Here is a 12314-nt window from a genome sequence, read left to right as displayed (position 1 = left end):
TTTAGAATTTGAGATTGCTTGTCTCTTTGTGTATTTACATTAATGCTCTTAAAAGAGCTGAGTTACTAAGAAAGCCATTCCCAAACCTCTAATGTTATCTGGATAATGTAATACTAGGACCATCATTCACATTTTGTAATATATTTAAAATATACATTTATATATATTTTTCCTTGACCTATGAACTATTCTGAAATCTGGTCCAAAAACATTCAGTTTCTATATAGATTTCTAGAGATAGAAACTAATGAATAAAATCTTAGCTACTTCAGAAAAGTATATAAATTTTGATTTCAGTTTTTATTAACGTGTATTCAGAAGTAGAGAAGGAGAGAAATGGATGGGTTAGGTAAAGAAGACTGACTGGAATCACAAAAAATGATTCCAAAATAGAATCCAGATTCCATTCATAATTCAAATTGATTTCAGAAATGGATGAGTTAGATAAAGGATGATGACTGTGATACCGAACCTGGAGAGGCCATGAGTATGAGGTCAGAGAAAACAATTCTCTGCCTTCTTCCACCTTGGGGAATTGTACATTCATTTCCATATCTGTAAAATTGGAGGTCATAATCTTAACCCTGTAGGTAGAGAGGATTAAATAAGACAATACACTTCTCTAAAGATCTGTGATTCTCAAGAATCATTAATTGTACCCTTGTATTTTACAGATGGGGACGTCCAGTGGCAAAAACAGGCTTGGAACCTAGATGTGTTGGTTGAGTCAGGGCTCCTCGAGCACAAATGCCGGAGCCCCGTCTCCAGAGTCAGAGCGCCGAGTGATAGCATTGGCTCTGCCGGTCTCTGACACTACGACCTTGAGCAAGTTGCTGATACTCTCCGTCTCAGTTTCCACACTATGAAGTGGGGACAATACTGTAATCTAATTCAAAATTGAGTGTGGCAATTTTAAAAAGTCAGATTAATTACGGTGTCTGGCACGTTGCTAGCTCTCAGTAACTGTTCCCTATTATCATTAGTAGTAGTAGTAGTCCATGCAACTTTCTTCGAATGCTTTCAGTGTCCTCAAACCAGTTATGATTGTCCTCATTTTACAGTCAGCATGTATATTTTATACAAGATTGGTTGGATCTTTCCTTTAGATCTTAAATGCTAAGGAATTGAAGTTTAATATTTCATAGAACAATAAAATAGGGATTTGGGGAGGGGGCATTGGACCACCGCTAGGAGTATTGGCGGATTATTATCTCAGACATTTTGGGGCAGGCAGGTTCCGCAGTGGGAGAGGGTCTGACGCAAGGAAGGAGAGGAGGAAACGGCGGTTCAGGAAAAGGCGAGGCATGGAGGTGTCATCCTGATGGATGAGAGCTTGCGAAAAGTGAGCAGGAAGGCTGTGCTGCACCCTGGTAATAGCCATAATTTATTGAGCACTTACTGTATGCTAGGCTCTATGCCCTATCATTATTCGTTTCTGCTCTGGAAAATGGGAGTAATGATAACACCCCCTTCATCAGAGTTGTTTTGAGCACTTTAAAAGATTCTATATATCAAATATTTGACAAGTCAGTGCTCGATACATAACACAAAGTTAGTTCTTACTAATATTACTATTAAACCCCTCATGTTTCAGATTGAGGAATGCTAAGTAGCATACTCAAAATCAGGGAGCTACTAAGCCCCAGATAGCGTCTGTTGTCTGACTCTGAAGCCCGGAGGTCTGTAGAGTTCCCAAGTCAAGCAGCATCTTCTGTCTGCCTCCTGCCCACTCCAGTCTCACCTCTTAACCTTCCAATGATGTCAAGGCTGCCTCTGCCATCACATAGACCTCGATTAAAGCCCTGTCTCTGCCGCTCTCTGGCTGTGTGACCTGGGCAAGTCACGTTACCTCTTTGCAACTCGGTTTGCTCATCTGTGACGTGGAGGGTCATATATCTTATAGGAAATTTATGGGAATTCAGCATACGTAATCTTTATTCTGAAACAATCCGTGACAAAAGAAAACGATTGAAAGCTAGACTGAGACTGCTCTCCCCCTTTCTTTAAAATATGCCATTTTCTTAACACTGCATGAAGCGATGTGGCCCTCTCTCTGGCTTCTAAATTCACCAGTGGTGTCAGTCGGTGAGGAAATGTCAGAGCACTTGAATCCGACTGTCCCACTGCCATTCTCTGGCTTTCCCTGGGTGAATGGTAACATTTTCAAATGGATAAAAATCTCCAGGCAACGTTACTCTCCTCCTCCAGAGCAGATTTATTACAGAATGGCTGGCATTTCCACATGCTCCGCATTTGTCAGTGTCAGATGCATACGCGTTCTTAGGTCTCTATACATATACAAGCATACTTTAAATCTCCAGCAAACAAAGGCTATTTTTCTAACTTGGAGCTATTCCAAAAGAGCTTTGCATTTCATCTATTTTTAAGTGTTTGTGTAATATAAAAGTATGGTAATATCAAATTGTATGGCTAAGGACTGAATATTCAGCTTCTAGCAACTGATCATGCTCCATGTGTCAGGCGCTTTTATATACAATATTTTACTGTGGGATGAGTATGCATTATTCTCAGTCTACAGAATGGGAAACTGAGGCTCAACAAGATGAGTTACTTGCTCAAAGTCACACTCAAACACGTGCAAGTCACACTAGCGGAGAGAGGCAAGGGCGGGAGACAAACGATTCTGAGTCCATGTTCGTGCCGTTTTATCACAGCTGCCTCTGCAAAATAGCACTCATTCATTCAAAAACTATTTACTGAGCACCTACTATGTACCAGGCACAATGTGAGGCTCTGGTGATAGAGCAGTGGAAAAATAAGCAAAAATCCCTGCCTCCAAAGAGCTTACATTCTCCCGGAAAAACAACACGATTCTGTGACTTGGTGAAAAGTTCATCTTCATTGGTAGGGTCAAGGTGGAGGGGCAAGGCCGAATGTAAGGATGGCTGGACACGTCATTTATGTTTCTCCCCCAGATCGCACCAGCGTGGGACATGTCCAGCGTGGGCATTTGTGAGAAGAATGATGGTGCATGAACTGTGACGGTTCCTACCAGACTCTGTTCTCTCCTCTGCAATATTTTAAGTTGCTCTCTTCTGGGGCTCAGGGTTTTGACAGCACATGCTGCAGCTTTAAAGGAAAATGAAGGCTTACCTTACTTTCCTGTTGCCATTATTTTCAAAAAGCGACATTGCTAGCTACCATTCATTCAGTCATTTCTCTGTGTCAGGCACTGTACTACATTCTTAGAGTGCATTGTCTTATTTAATTCCAAAAATTAAAATTGAGACTCAGAAGCTAGCAAATAGAGAAACTGAGATCGGAACTCGAATCTGTCCAATTATAAAGCTCTTGTCCTTCCCCCCAACACCAATCTGCCTCTGTGGCTCCCCAGAAGGCTTTAAGGAGAATGTGGAAATAATACGTGATTTGTTCTGTCTTCTATATCTTTCCAATTTAAAGTGTAGTCCATACACCAGCTGCATTGGCAGCACTTGGAAGCTAGTTAGAAATGCAGTCTCAGGCCCACCCCAGACCTACTAAAGCAGAATTTACTTTTTAATGAGACTCCCGGGCACATTAAAGTTTAAGAAGCACTCATCTATATCTCTTGCCAAAAGATATGACAAACACTCCGAAAGATATTGGGGCAATACTTCTCTTTGACTGCAAAAATGATTATTTCTAGAATGGAATTGATGGCCATTGTTGAATTTAATCAAGAAGTGAAAGTATTAAAACTAAACTGTGCACCTGTTAAATAAAATTGGAATGGAAAAATTGCTGAGTGATCTAAGAAGCTAGCTAAAGTATGGAATGTGAATTTTTGTCTCAAGGATGTTTGAATGTTTTCATAGGCATTTAGTAAAAGGGTGCTTATTGTCAATGACAACTTACCCCCCCACCCCGAGGGGAAATCTCAGTCTTATAAACAGAAGTGCGGAAGATGAATAATGTGTAGGGTATGGTCCAGTAACCTGCCTATAGAACAAGGTGTGGCGAACTTGAGATTTTATCTCAAATTTGTCCATTGATTCACTTTATGGTCTTGAGGAAATCATCAGAAACTTTCTATTTATCTGATGGTCTTAACTTGGGAAAATTCAACATAATGTGTCACTGTTCTTATGCCTTTGTAATGATAAAATTGGGAAACTTATTTTTTAAAACAAGTATATTAAGTGTGCTAATATTAAGGAAGCTCAAACATCCACGGAAGCTTACTAAATTATTTGCTGGTCCCTGATACCAACAACACGATCCATCAAACCATTAAAAAGTGTTTATTTGAAAGTTGCTACATGTTTTGGAGTACAAAGGGAATAATGCTCCCGGAACAGAAAATAGTAATTATGAATCACTTTCACCTGCTCTTTGTTCCACAAAAACTAAGCACGGTGTGGGTATATAAAGGAGCTGAGATGACAGGACTTGGGCTCAAGGGATTAGGCGGGTGGCAGGGAGAGGACCGTGGTTGTCTTCCTGTTTTCCTATTCATTCTTGGCCTGACCCCTCTTGTCTGGCATCCAGAGCAGAATTTCCCAGGGCCCGTTGAGCATCTACCCCTGGAACACAGATGGAGTTCAGATGCCGTGCTACGAAGGCAGAGGAAGTGGAGGCTTGGAGTCACCTTAGCTCTTACTTCTATATCCAGTCTTCAAGTTCTAACCATTGTACTTCAGTAATATCTTTTCTCCCTGCCCTCCACATTCCATTCATTAGCTCAAGCCCTCTATTTTGAGGCCTTCTTAACATCCTGGATACATCAGGTCCCATGCTTCCTCAACAACCCTTAACGGGTCCCCATTGGTTTCAGAAATAAGTTCTACCATCTTGGTCCGGCATTGTGGATTCTCCATGACTTGGCCCCATGCTGACTTTATAGCCCTTTGTTTTACTCTGGTCATCTCTTCCCAGTCTCCAACCATGATGCTATAATCATCAGTTCTACACCACACCACACGTGTACCCAACGCCTTGCTTTTGTCCTAACTATTCATTTCACTTAGACTGCTCCTTCTCACTACCCTCTATCAAAATCTTCCTTTTTCCTCAAATGGGTTTACATTTGAAGTCTGCGAAAAGTTTCCTAATTTTTTATTGCTTATCAGAGTCTGTCTGGCCTTATGGCATATCAAAATTTTTTTTCTCCTTTGTCAGGCTTTGGGCTTTCTAAGGACAGTGACCATATATTAATTATCTTTATGTTGTCAGAGCCTGACCCAGTCCATGCTTCTTAAATGAAGATGATTGCTGGGCAAGGGCCACCACCAAATGAGATGCTACAGGAACATTCTTCATACTGAGGTGAAATGTTGCTATCACTTACCAGCTGTGTGATAAAGGGAAAATGAATTAACCTCTCTGTGCTGGTGTTCTCCTTGGTAAAATGGGGGATAATAATATCTGCTTCATAGCATTGTTGCAAGGATGTAAATGAACATAAGTTCAGGAACAGGCAGTTCCTGCCGTGTTAACATTTAGGAGAAGACGTGACCTCTTCTCCTAATTCTTCGGATCCCCACTTTGATGTCGCTTTTCCCTGCAAGTGTTCCCTAGCTCTCTCACATCTGTGGGAAGTGCCCCTGGCACGTCTTACTACAAGACCCCGGCATTCCTCTGTCACACACTCATCTCACTGTGGTGCAATTCCTTGTTAATAAGTCAATAATTAGAGCAAGAACAGTAATATTTATAGAGCTCTTACTAAGTGCCAGGGACTAAGGCTAGTTTTTTTTTCAGGCACTATCTTAATCATTCCTTACAATGGCTCCATTAAACAGGTTTTATTACTTCCCTTTTACAAATGAGGAAACAGGGCAAAATAAATTGAACAAAATGTTCAAAATTACCCAGCTAGTGAGTTTCAGGGCCAAAATTCAAACCCAGCTCAGTCAACTTTGGACCCAGGTTCTTAATACTATGCTAAATGGCTTCTGTTCCAATGCTCATCATGCTCTAGAACATGTTATAAAAGAAAAAATAAAGAAAAAAAGAAAACAAAAAGCTGAAACCGAAACTGTGTTTAAGACAAGTGCATAGTAAATTGATAAGCTCTATAAGACTTCCACCTTTCCCATCATTCTCTGGTTTACCGCATGGTTGGGACTAGAAAACTCTGCCGTCGTTAACTGAGCTCATTAGAAACCCACGGAAGTGAATTAAAGAAACATGACTTGTGCCAGACTACCTAGCTACATTTTAGGTTCCTGGGGCATATGGGCACCAGCCTCATTTAAAAAGCATTTTTAACAAAAGCACACAACAGAAATGTTCAGCATATGTTAGAGTAGGTAGAGATTCATGGAATCCTAAATCAATTTGCTTTTTATAGCCACTCAGAGAGGGGCAAATTAATGTGAGTCATTTATTTCCTTCTACACACACTGGGGAGAGGCCAGGCTGAGGAAAAGGCGGAGTAGCCAATATCGGTGCTGTGGATTGGAGGGTCCCAAGCTCCCATCCCCCACCCTCTCTTCCACCCATCTGCCACGTCATTTGAAATGTGCCCTTACATGCTCATGCTTCCAAAGGCAGCACCAACTTTAACCACCACCCTCCCAAGAAAAATTTTTAAAAAGATGACATAAGTCATACACGTTAACTAGAAGATAGGTTTAAGTTAAAAAAAAAAAATCATCCATACTGCCACTTGCTTAAAGAAAATATTTTGGTGTTTATCCTTCCAGGGTTGTTGTGTTTTCCTTTTTTAAAATAATATATATGATATTATAAATACGCAAGTAGATTTATTTACACCCGTACATATACACACATACATATATCTATATTTACTTCCTTTCTCAAATTGTTGTTATATTAAATGTTGTGTAATTTGACCCCCCTTTTGATACTGCCATTTCTAGTCAATAGCACACATCTATATCATCATTTTTAATGGTGCTATGGTACCCTGTTGTACGGCTTATCATAATTTATTTAACAATCCAGTATTGTTGGAATATTTACATTGCTTAACCAGCTGCTGTTGTCAACAGTACCTCTTTGAACATCCTCATGTATACCACTCTGAGCAGCTGTCTCACCATTCCTTAAAACGAATTCCCCAGGCACCATATCTTAAAAACAAATTACAAATTACCACTGGATGTTGTAATCACTCCTAATAGCTTAGTGTGAATTAATTCTGAAGGCTCCTTTCTTTATAACAGTTATGAGCCTGACAAAGAAAGGAAGCTCGTTGAAAGTGAGGGTGAGTGGGTGTTAGGGAGCAGAGGGAGGCAGGAGGAAGAATGTCTTTGGGGTAGAAGGAGTTACAGAGGAAGGCAAGACTCGGTGCAGTGAGACTAACCGGCAGTTCTAGGGTTGGAATTGAGGATATTGGATTAAAACAAAACAAACAAACAAACAAATAAACAGAGAGTAGAAATGGGAAGGCTTTAAAATGTGCCTCCTTGATTTGTAATTTCACTAACACTGGACCAGTGGCATGAAATATTGGAATGGCCATCCTTGTTAGCTTTTTGGAAAATATTTTAGCAATTAAGAGCCACAAAAATATTTAGACTGTTTGAAGCAGTAGTGGTACTTCTGGAAGTACATCCCAAGGAATTAACACCAAAGAAATATAAACCTATGTGCATAAAGATGTCCCTTATAGGGTTACTTAAAGTCACAGAAACACGTATGGAATGAAAATAGTCAACAGTTAAGTATGGTACATCTACCTAATAAAATAGCATGTAGCCGTCTGATACTAGCTGTGTGATCTTGAAAAATTATTTATTCTCTCATCTGTTAAATGGGGGTAATAACATTTATTCTTGAGACTTGTTGTTAGAAATGAGAGACTATCTGAAAAGCACCTAGCATGGTGCCTGACACATGATAAGTGTTGAACAAATAGTGACTACTTAGCTGCTATACAAAGAATCTGTTGCGTTTGTGGAAATGAATGTGATACATATAAAAAGCTGCCCGCAAAGGATGCATGTACCTGTTAGTCATGAGGAATCCATGCACCTGGAACTATATATCTGTTTGTCTCAGTGTAGACTTTGTGGATCCCTAGTTTCAAGATCTGGACACCTAGTCTTATCAATATCCTGAGGTGTCAGGCCCTAAGAGTCTGTCCTTACTCAGAAATAACAGAAGCCTGAGGTAGACACTAGAGTGCCAAGGTAGTATTGACCTACAAAGAGAAATACAGAGATACTTGTCCCAGTACTATGATGCTTTCTCTCCCCAGAGGCAAGGAGCAGAGGGAGCCAAGGCAGAAACAGAAGCCATGATATGGAATAAAATTATAGGAAGCATCAAACCCTAATGAGAGAAACAACCCAAATGTTCATCCATGGATGGATGGACAGACAAAATGTGACATATACCTGCAATGGAATACTATTCAGCTTTAAGAAGGAATGGCATTCTGATAGATCCTACAACATGGATGAACCTTGAAAACATTATGCGAGTTAAAATAAAACAGACACAAAAGGACAAATACTGTAGGATTCCACTTACATGAAGTACCAAGAATAGATAAATTCATAGAGATAGAAAGTAGAATAGAGGCTACCAGTGGCTGTGGGGTAGAAGGAATGGGGAGTTATTTTTAAATAGGTACAGAGTTTTAGTTTGGGATAATGGTAAAGTTCTTAAGATAGATGGTTGCGCAACAGTGTGAATATACTTAATGTCACTGAGTTGTACACTAAAAAAAGGTTAAGATGCTACATTTTACATTATGTATATTTTATCACTAAGTACCTCCTCCCACAAAAAAACCTAAACCTAACAAGAGAGGCGTGCAGCATGGCGGTTTGCAGCATAGGCTCTGATGCCCGGCTGTCTGGGTTCACAGTCTGACACTGCCTCTTCATTAGCCATGTGCCATTAGATAACTTACTGATGCTCTCCATTACGCATCTGCAAAATGGGGGGGAAATGGGGCCATAACAACATCTATAGTTCCTAGAGCCGTCGTGAAGATTAAAGCCAGTAAAATCTGCTTACTTAGTATTAGAACAATGAGGAGCACATAGTCCCATATAATTGCTAGCAAAAAAAAAAAAATACTTTCTCGATTTCTCACAAGTCATCATTAAGATAGAGATCAGTAATAGTCAAAGTCAGGGGACTGGAGCATTATCTTTGTGCGGCAGATTTACAGGGAGTCATAAGGTTGTTGGCAAAGAAGGACCAGAAGAAAGGAGTTGGAGAAATGGTGTATCTAATAGTATCCAGCTAAGACGGCCTGATTTTATCATAGGAATTGTCTTGCCAGCAGAATGGGAAACACTGAAAACCTACTGAGTAAAGCTCTACCTCTCCCAAGAGGGTGCTGGCCAGAGTGGCTGGGGCTCGATTTTGCCACTGTCTCTTGTCAGCACTTCCAAGGTTGGCTAGTTCCTCTCCAAAGCATGTGAACATCCCATCTCCTCTGGGTGACCTGCTTGCTTCTCTCTGCCCCATTCTAACCTGTATTCTCTTTACAGTTTAGTTCTCTGAGACTTTTATTTTCTCTGGAAGGAGACATGGAAAATGACAGCAGCCTGATTTATTGGTGATTGCAAAATTGTGAGTGAAATATTTTGTGTTGTTACTGGAACTATAATGCCTGTAAAATATAAAAACAGACTTTAACTAACTCATTGTTGCTCAGTATTTTCCCATTTGTAAGCAGTTTTTGGTTGGATATGTCTGATTGTTCAGAGCACTGCCTGCAGCATGAGTAATGAGTTGTGAAAGGGATGCTGGATCAGGCCGCTGGGTCCCATATTCATTCCAGCTTGTTACCCATCTCTGGGTTGTCTTCAAACCCTAAGTGAGTGTAATGAGGGGCCTGATGTGGTGTCTGAATGTATGATGAGCTCCATTCATTTGCTTTTGCACTCCAGTAAACAGCTGTTGAACTTCTCCTTCTGAGTGGTTTATTCTTAGCTTTATGTGGCTTGAAGTTACTTCAAAACCAGCAACGCTGTGCGTGCATGTGTGTCTGTGAATCCACACCCCCTGGGTCGGGAGCCGCTGCTACTGCTCTGAGAGTGTAATTCTCAAATATGGCTTCATCTGAATGAATGGGTGCCTTTAAATCTTACCTTACACTACGTAGTGGCTGGGTCTCCCTGGACAGTGTTGGAGTATGAGATGATCTCTACTTCTTATGCTTGGTTGGTAAGCAGGGGAAGGCCGTAGCTGAGGCTGGGCTCCCCTAGAGCATGGACTAGCAGACACTGACGGTCTGTTATTCACATCTCTCCAGGATAACTGAGTCAGGGTGTCTGGGCCACCCTACCTCTGCCTGGATGTCTGAGGACGTTTTTTCAGAATTGCAGTAGGCTGGAAGTGCTGTGGAATGAACACTCCTGGAAGAAGCCCACAGACAAGGACTCTTGGTGATTGGGGCATAACTAGCCCAGCTCCCTCACCCATTGGGTGAGATGATTATGAGACATGTGCTTTATTTCATTTCCCAGATTTTTCCTGTGGGGTTAAGCTCCAGTTGCCCACTGCAGTTGCTGGCTCAATACACGCTTCTGGCAGGCCGCCCTCTCCCTGCCGTGTCATTTTCCCACTCCTCTGCTACTGGTGCCGGAACCTTCCAAAGGCACCCACTGCAGCCGAATCACTGTCTCAAGCTCTCCTTCTGGGAGAAGCCACAGTAAGGTAGACGATGTCAAGAAGAGAGCACAGATTTAAAAGTAGACCATCTGGGCTTCATCTTGGCTCTGTCACATGTCACATGACTTTAGGTAACCGCCTTTAATCTCTCTGAGTTATAGTTCCCTTAATCATAAAACCGGAGCATAACGAACCCTACCTTACTGTCTGCAGAAAGCCCCCTGCAATATTTCTCTACTTTTCTTATCTATATTCATACTAAATCTGTGTACCACTCAGCATTGTCATGAAAAACTGCAGGGTTTTAGAGTATTTTTTTGTGGCTAATTCTTTCTTTATGATTTTTTTATCCCTATCTCTTAATATCAAAATTTTCGAACATTAAAAAAAAAGTTTAAAAAATAGGCCAATAAACCCTGGACTTCGATTCAACGATTGTAAACGTTTTGCCATATTTGTATTATCTGTTGGTCTATCTATCATCCATCTGTCTCTCTTGCTATACAATTTGAAATTAATTTCTAGACCCCATGACACTTTATCCCCAGGTCCTTCAGCATACATTTCTCAGAGAGGCCAGTATCCCACATGCACAGCACCCTTCCTGCACCTGAGCAGATTAGCCCGATTTCTATATTATCCAACATTCTGTCTGTATTCAAATGCTCCAGTTGTGCCAGGAATGTCTTTTATAGCTTATTTATTTTTTAGCCAGGATCCACCCTAGGCTCATTACTGAATGCCTTTGCTTAGAAACTACCTTTGTGGCTTTGATTCTGTGTGTGTGCATGTGTGAGTGTGTGTGTGTGTGTATGTGAAAAAGAGAGACAGAGACAGAGACAGAGAGAGCGAGAGAGGTTATTGTCCCTGAGCATCCTTTTTCAATAAGTTCAGATCAGCCTTGTGGCTCTCTGGGCCTTGGGTGACAACGAGACAAATCTGAGCCTTGTTTGGACATGTGTGCTTGCTCAGCTTCGTGGCCTTTGCCAGCAGCAGAAGGTTCCAAGCAGGAAGCACCTGCCAAGTCTGCCTGGCCATTCGCGTCAGGGCAGCACTAACCACCTCTGTGGCCGTCTTTCGTGGTCACCTGCCAGACGCTCACACAGAAGTGTTGCCAGCAGCATCAGCTGTTGGTTGAGGAGGAAGGCATCCTGCCCAGTGATTTAATGAGAGATAGATTTTATCCTTTTTGGGGGGGAAAAAAAATCAAACTACTTGGCAGGTAGAATGCCTATTTAGACAAGTCAGTATATGCTGTTAATGTTCTTCAGTCCCTTCCTGTCTTCGCAGAGATGTTGAAATAATGGAGACAAAGGATGATGGAGTTTAGAGAGCAAGCAAGAACGTAGGCCAGAATAATAGTTATAGATACTAATCCCACACGGGATTAATTTAAACCTTCCCTGTCGAAGCCTTCTCCTTTTTCTATACTTCTGTTTTAATTCATCAGAACACCATAGAGTCACTCAAACCATAAAGCTTATATCAGAAATGACAAACAGATTTTCACTTGCTATCAGCTCCAAACAGGCCGTAATGGCTGCCCGATACACGGTGTTGAGGAGGATTCTGAGGCCAAGTCATGTCTCGGGGGAAGGAGAGTGGCGGTTCACGATCTTTGCAATAAGCATGGGAAGGGGACTGGGGGCACGGGGGCCCTGTGTTTGGTAGCTGAGGCCTACCATTAGCTGAACTTTTTTCTTTTCTCTCATCTTTCAAATATAGTGGGTCACGGAGCTTTGTTTTTCTAGCTCTGATCCCTTTCTCTC

Source organism: Rousettus aegyptiacus, unplaced genomic scaffold (assembly GCF_014176215.1).
Source record: "Rousettus aegyptiacus isolate mRouAeg1 unplaced genomic scaffold, mRouAeg1.p scaffold_m13_p_5, whole genome shotgun sequence".
Classification (NCBI taxonomy): Eukaryota; Metazoa; Chordata; class Mammalia; order Chiroptera; family Pteropodidae; genus Rousettus; species Rousettus aegyptiacus.
Note: the sequence above shows the minus strand (reverse complement) of the source record.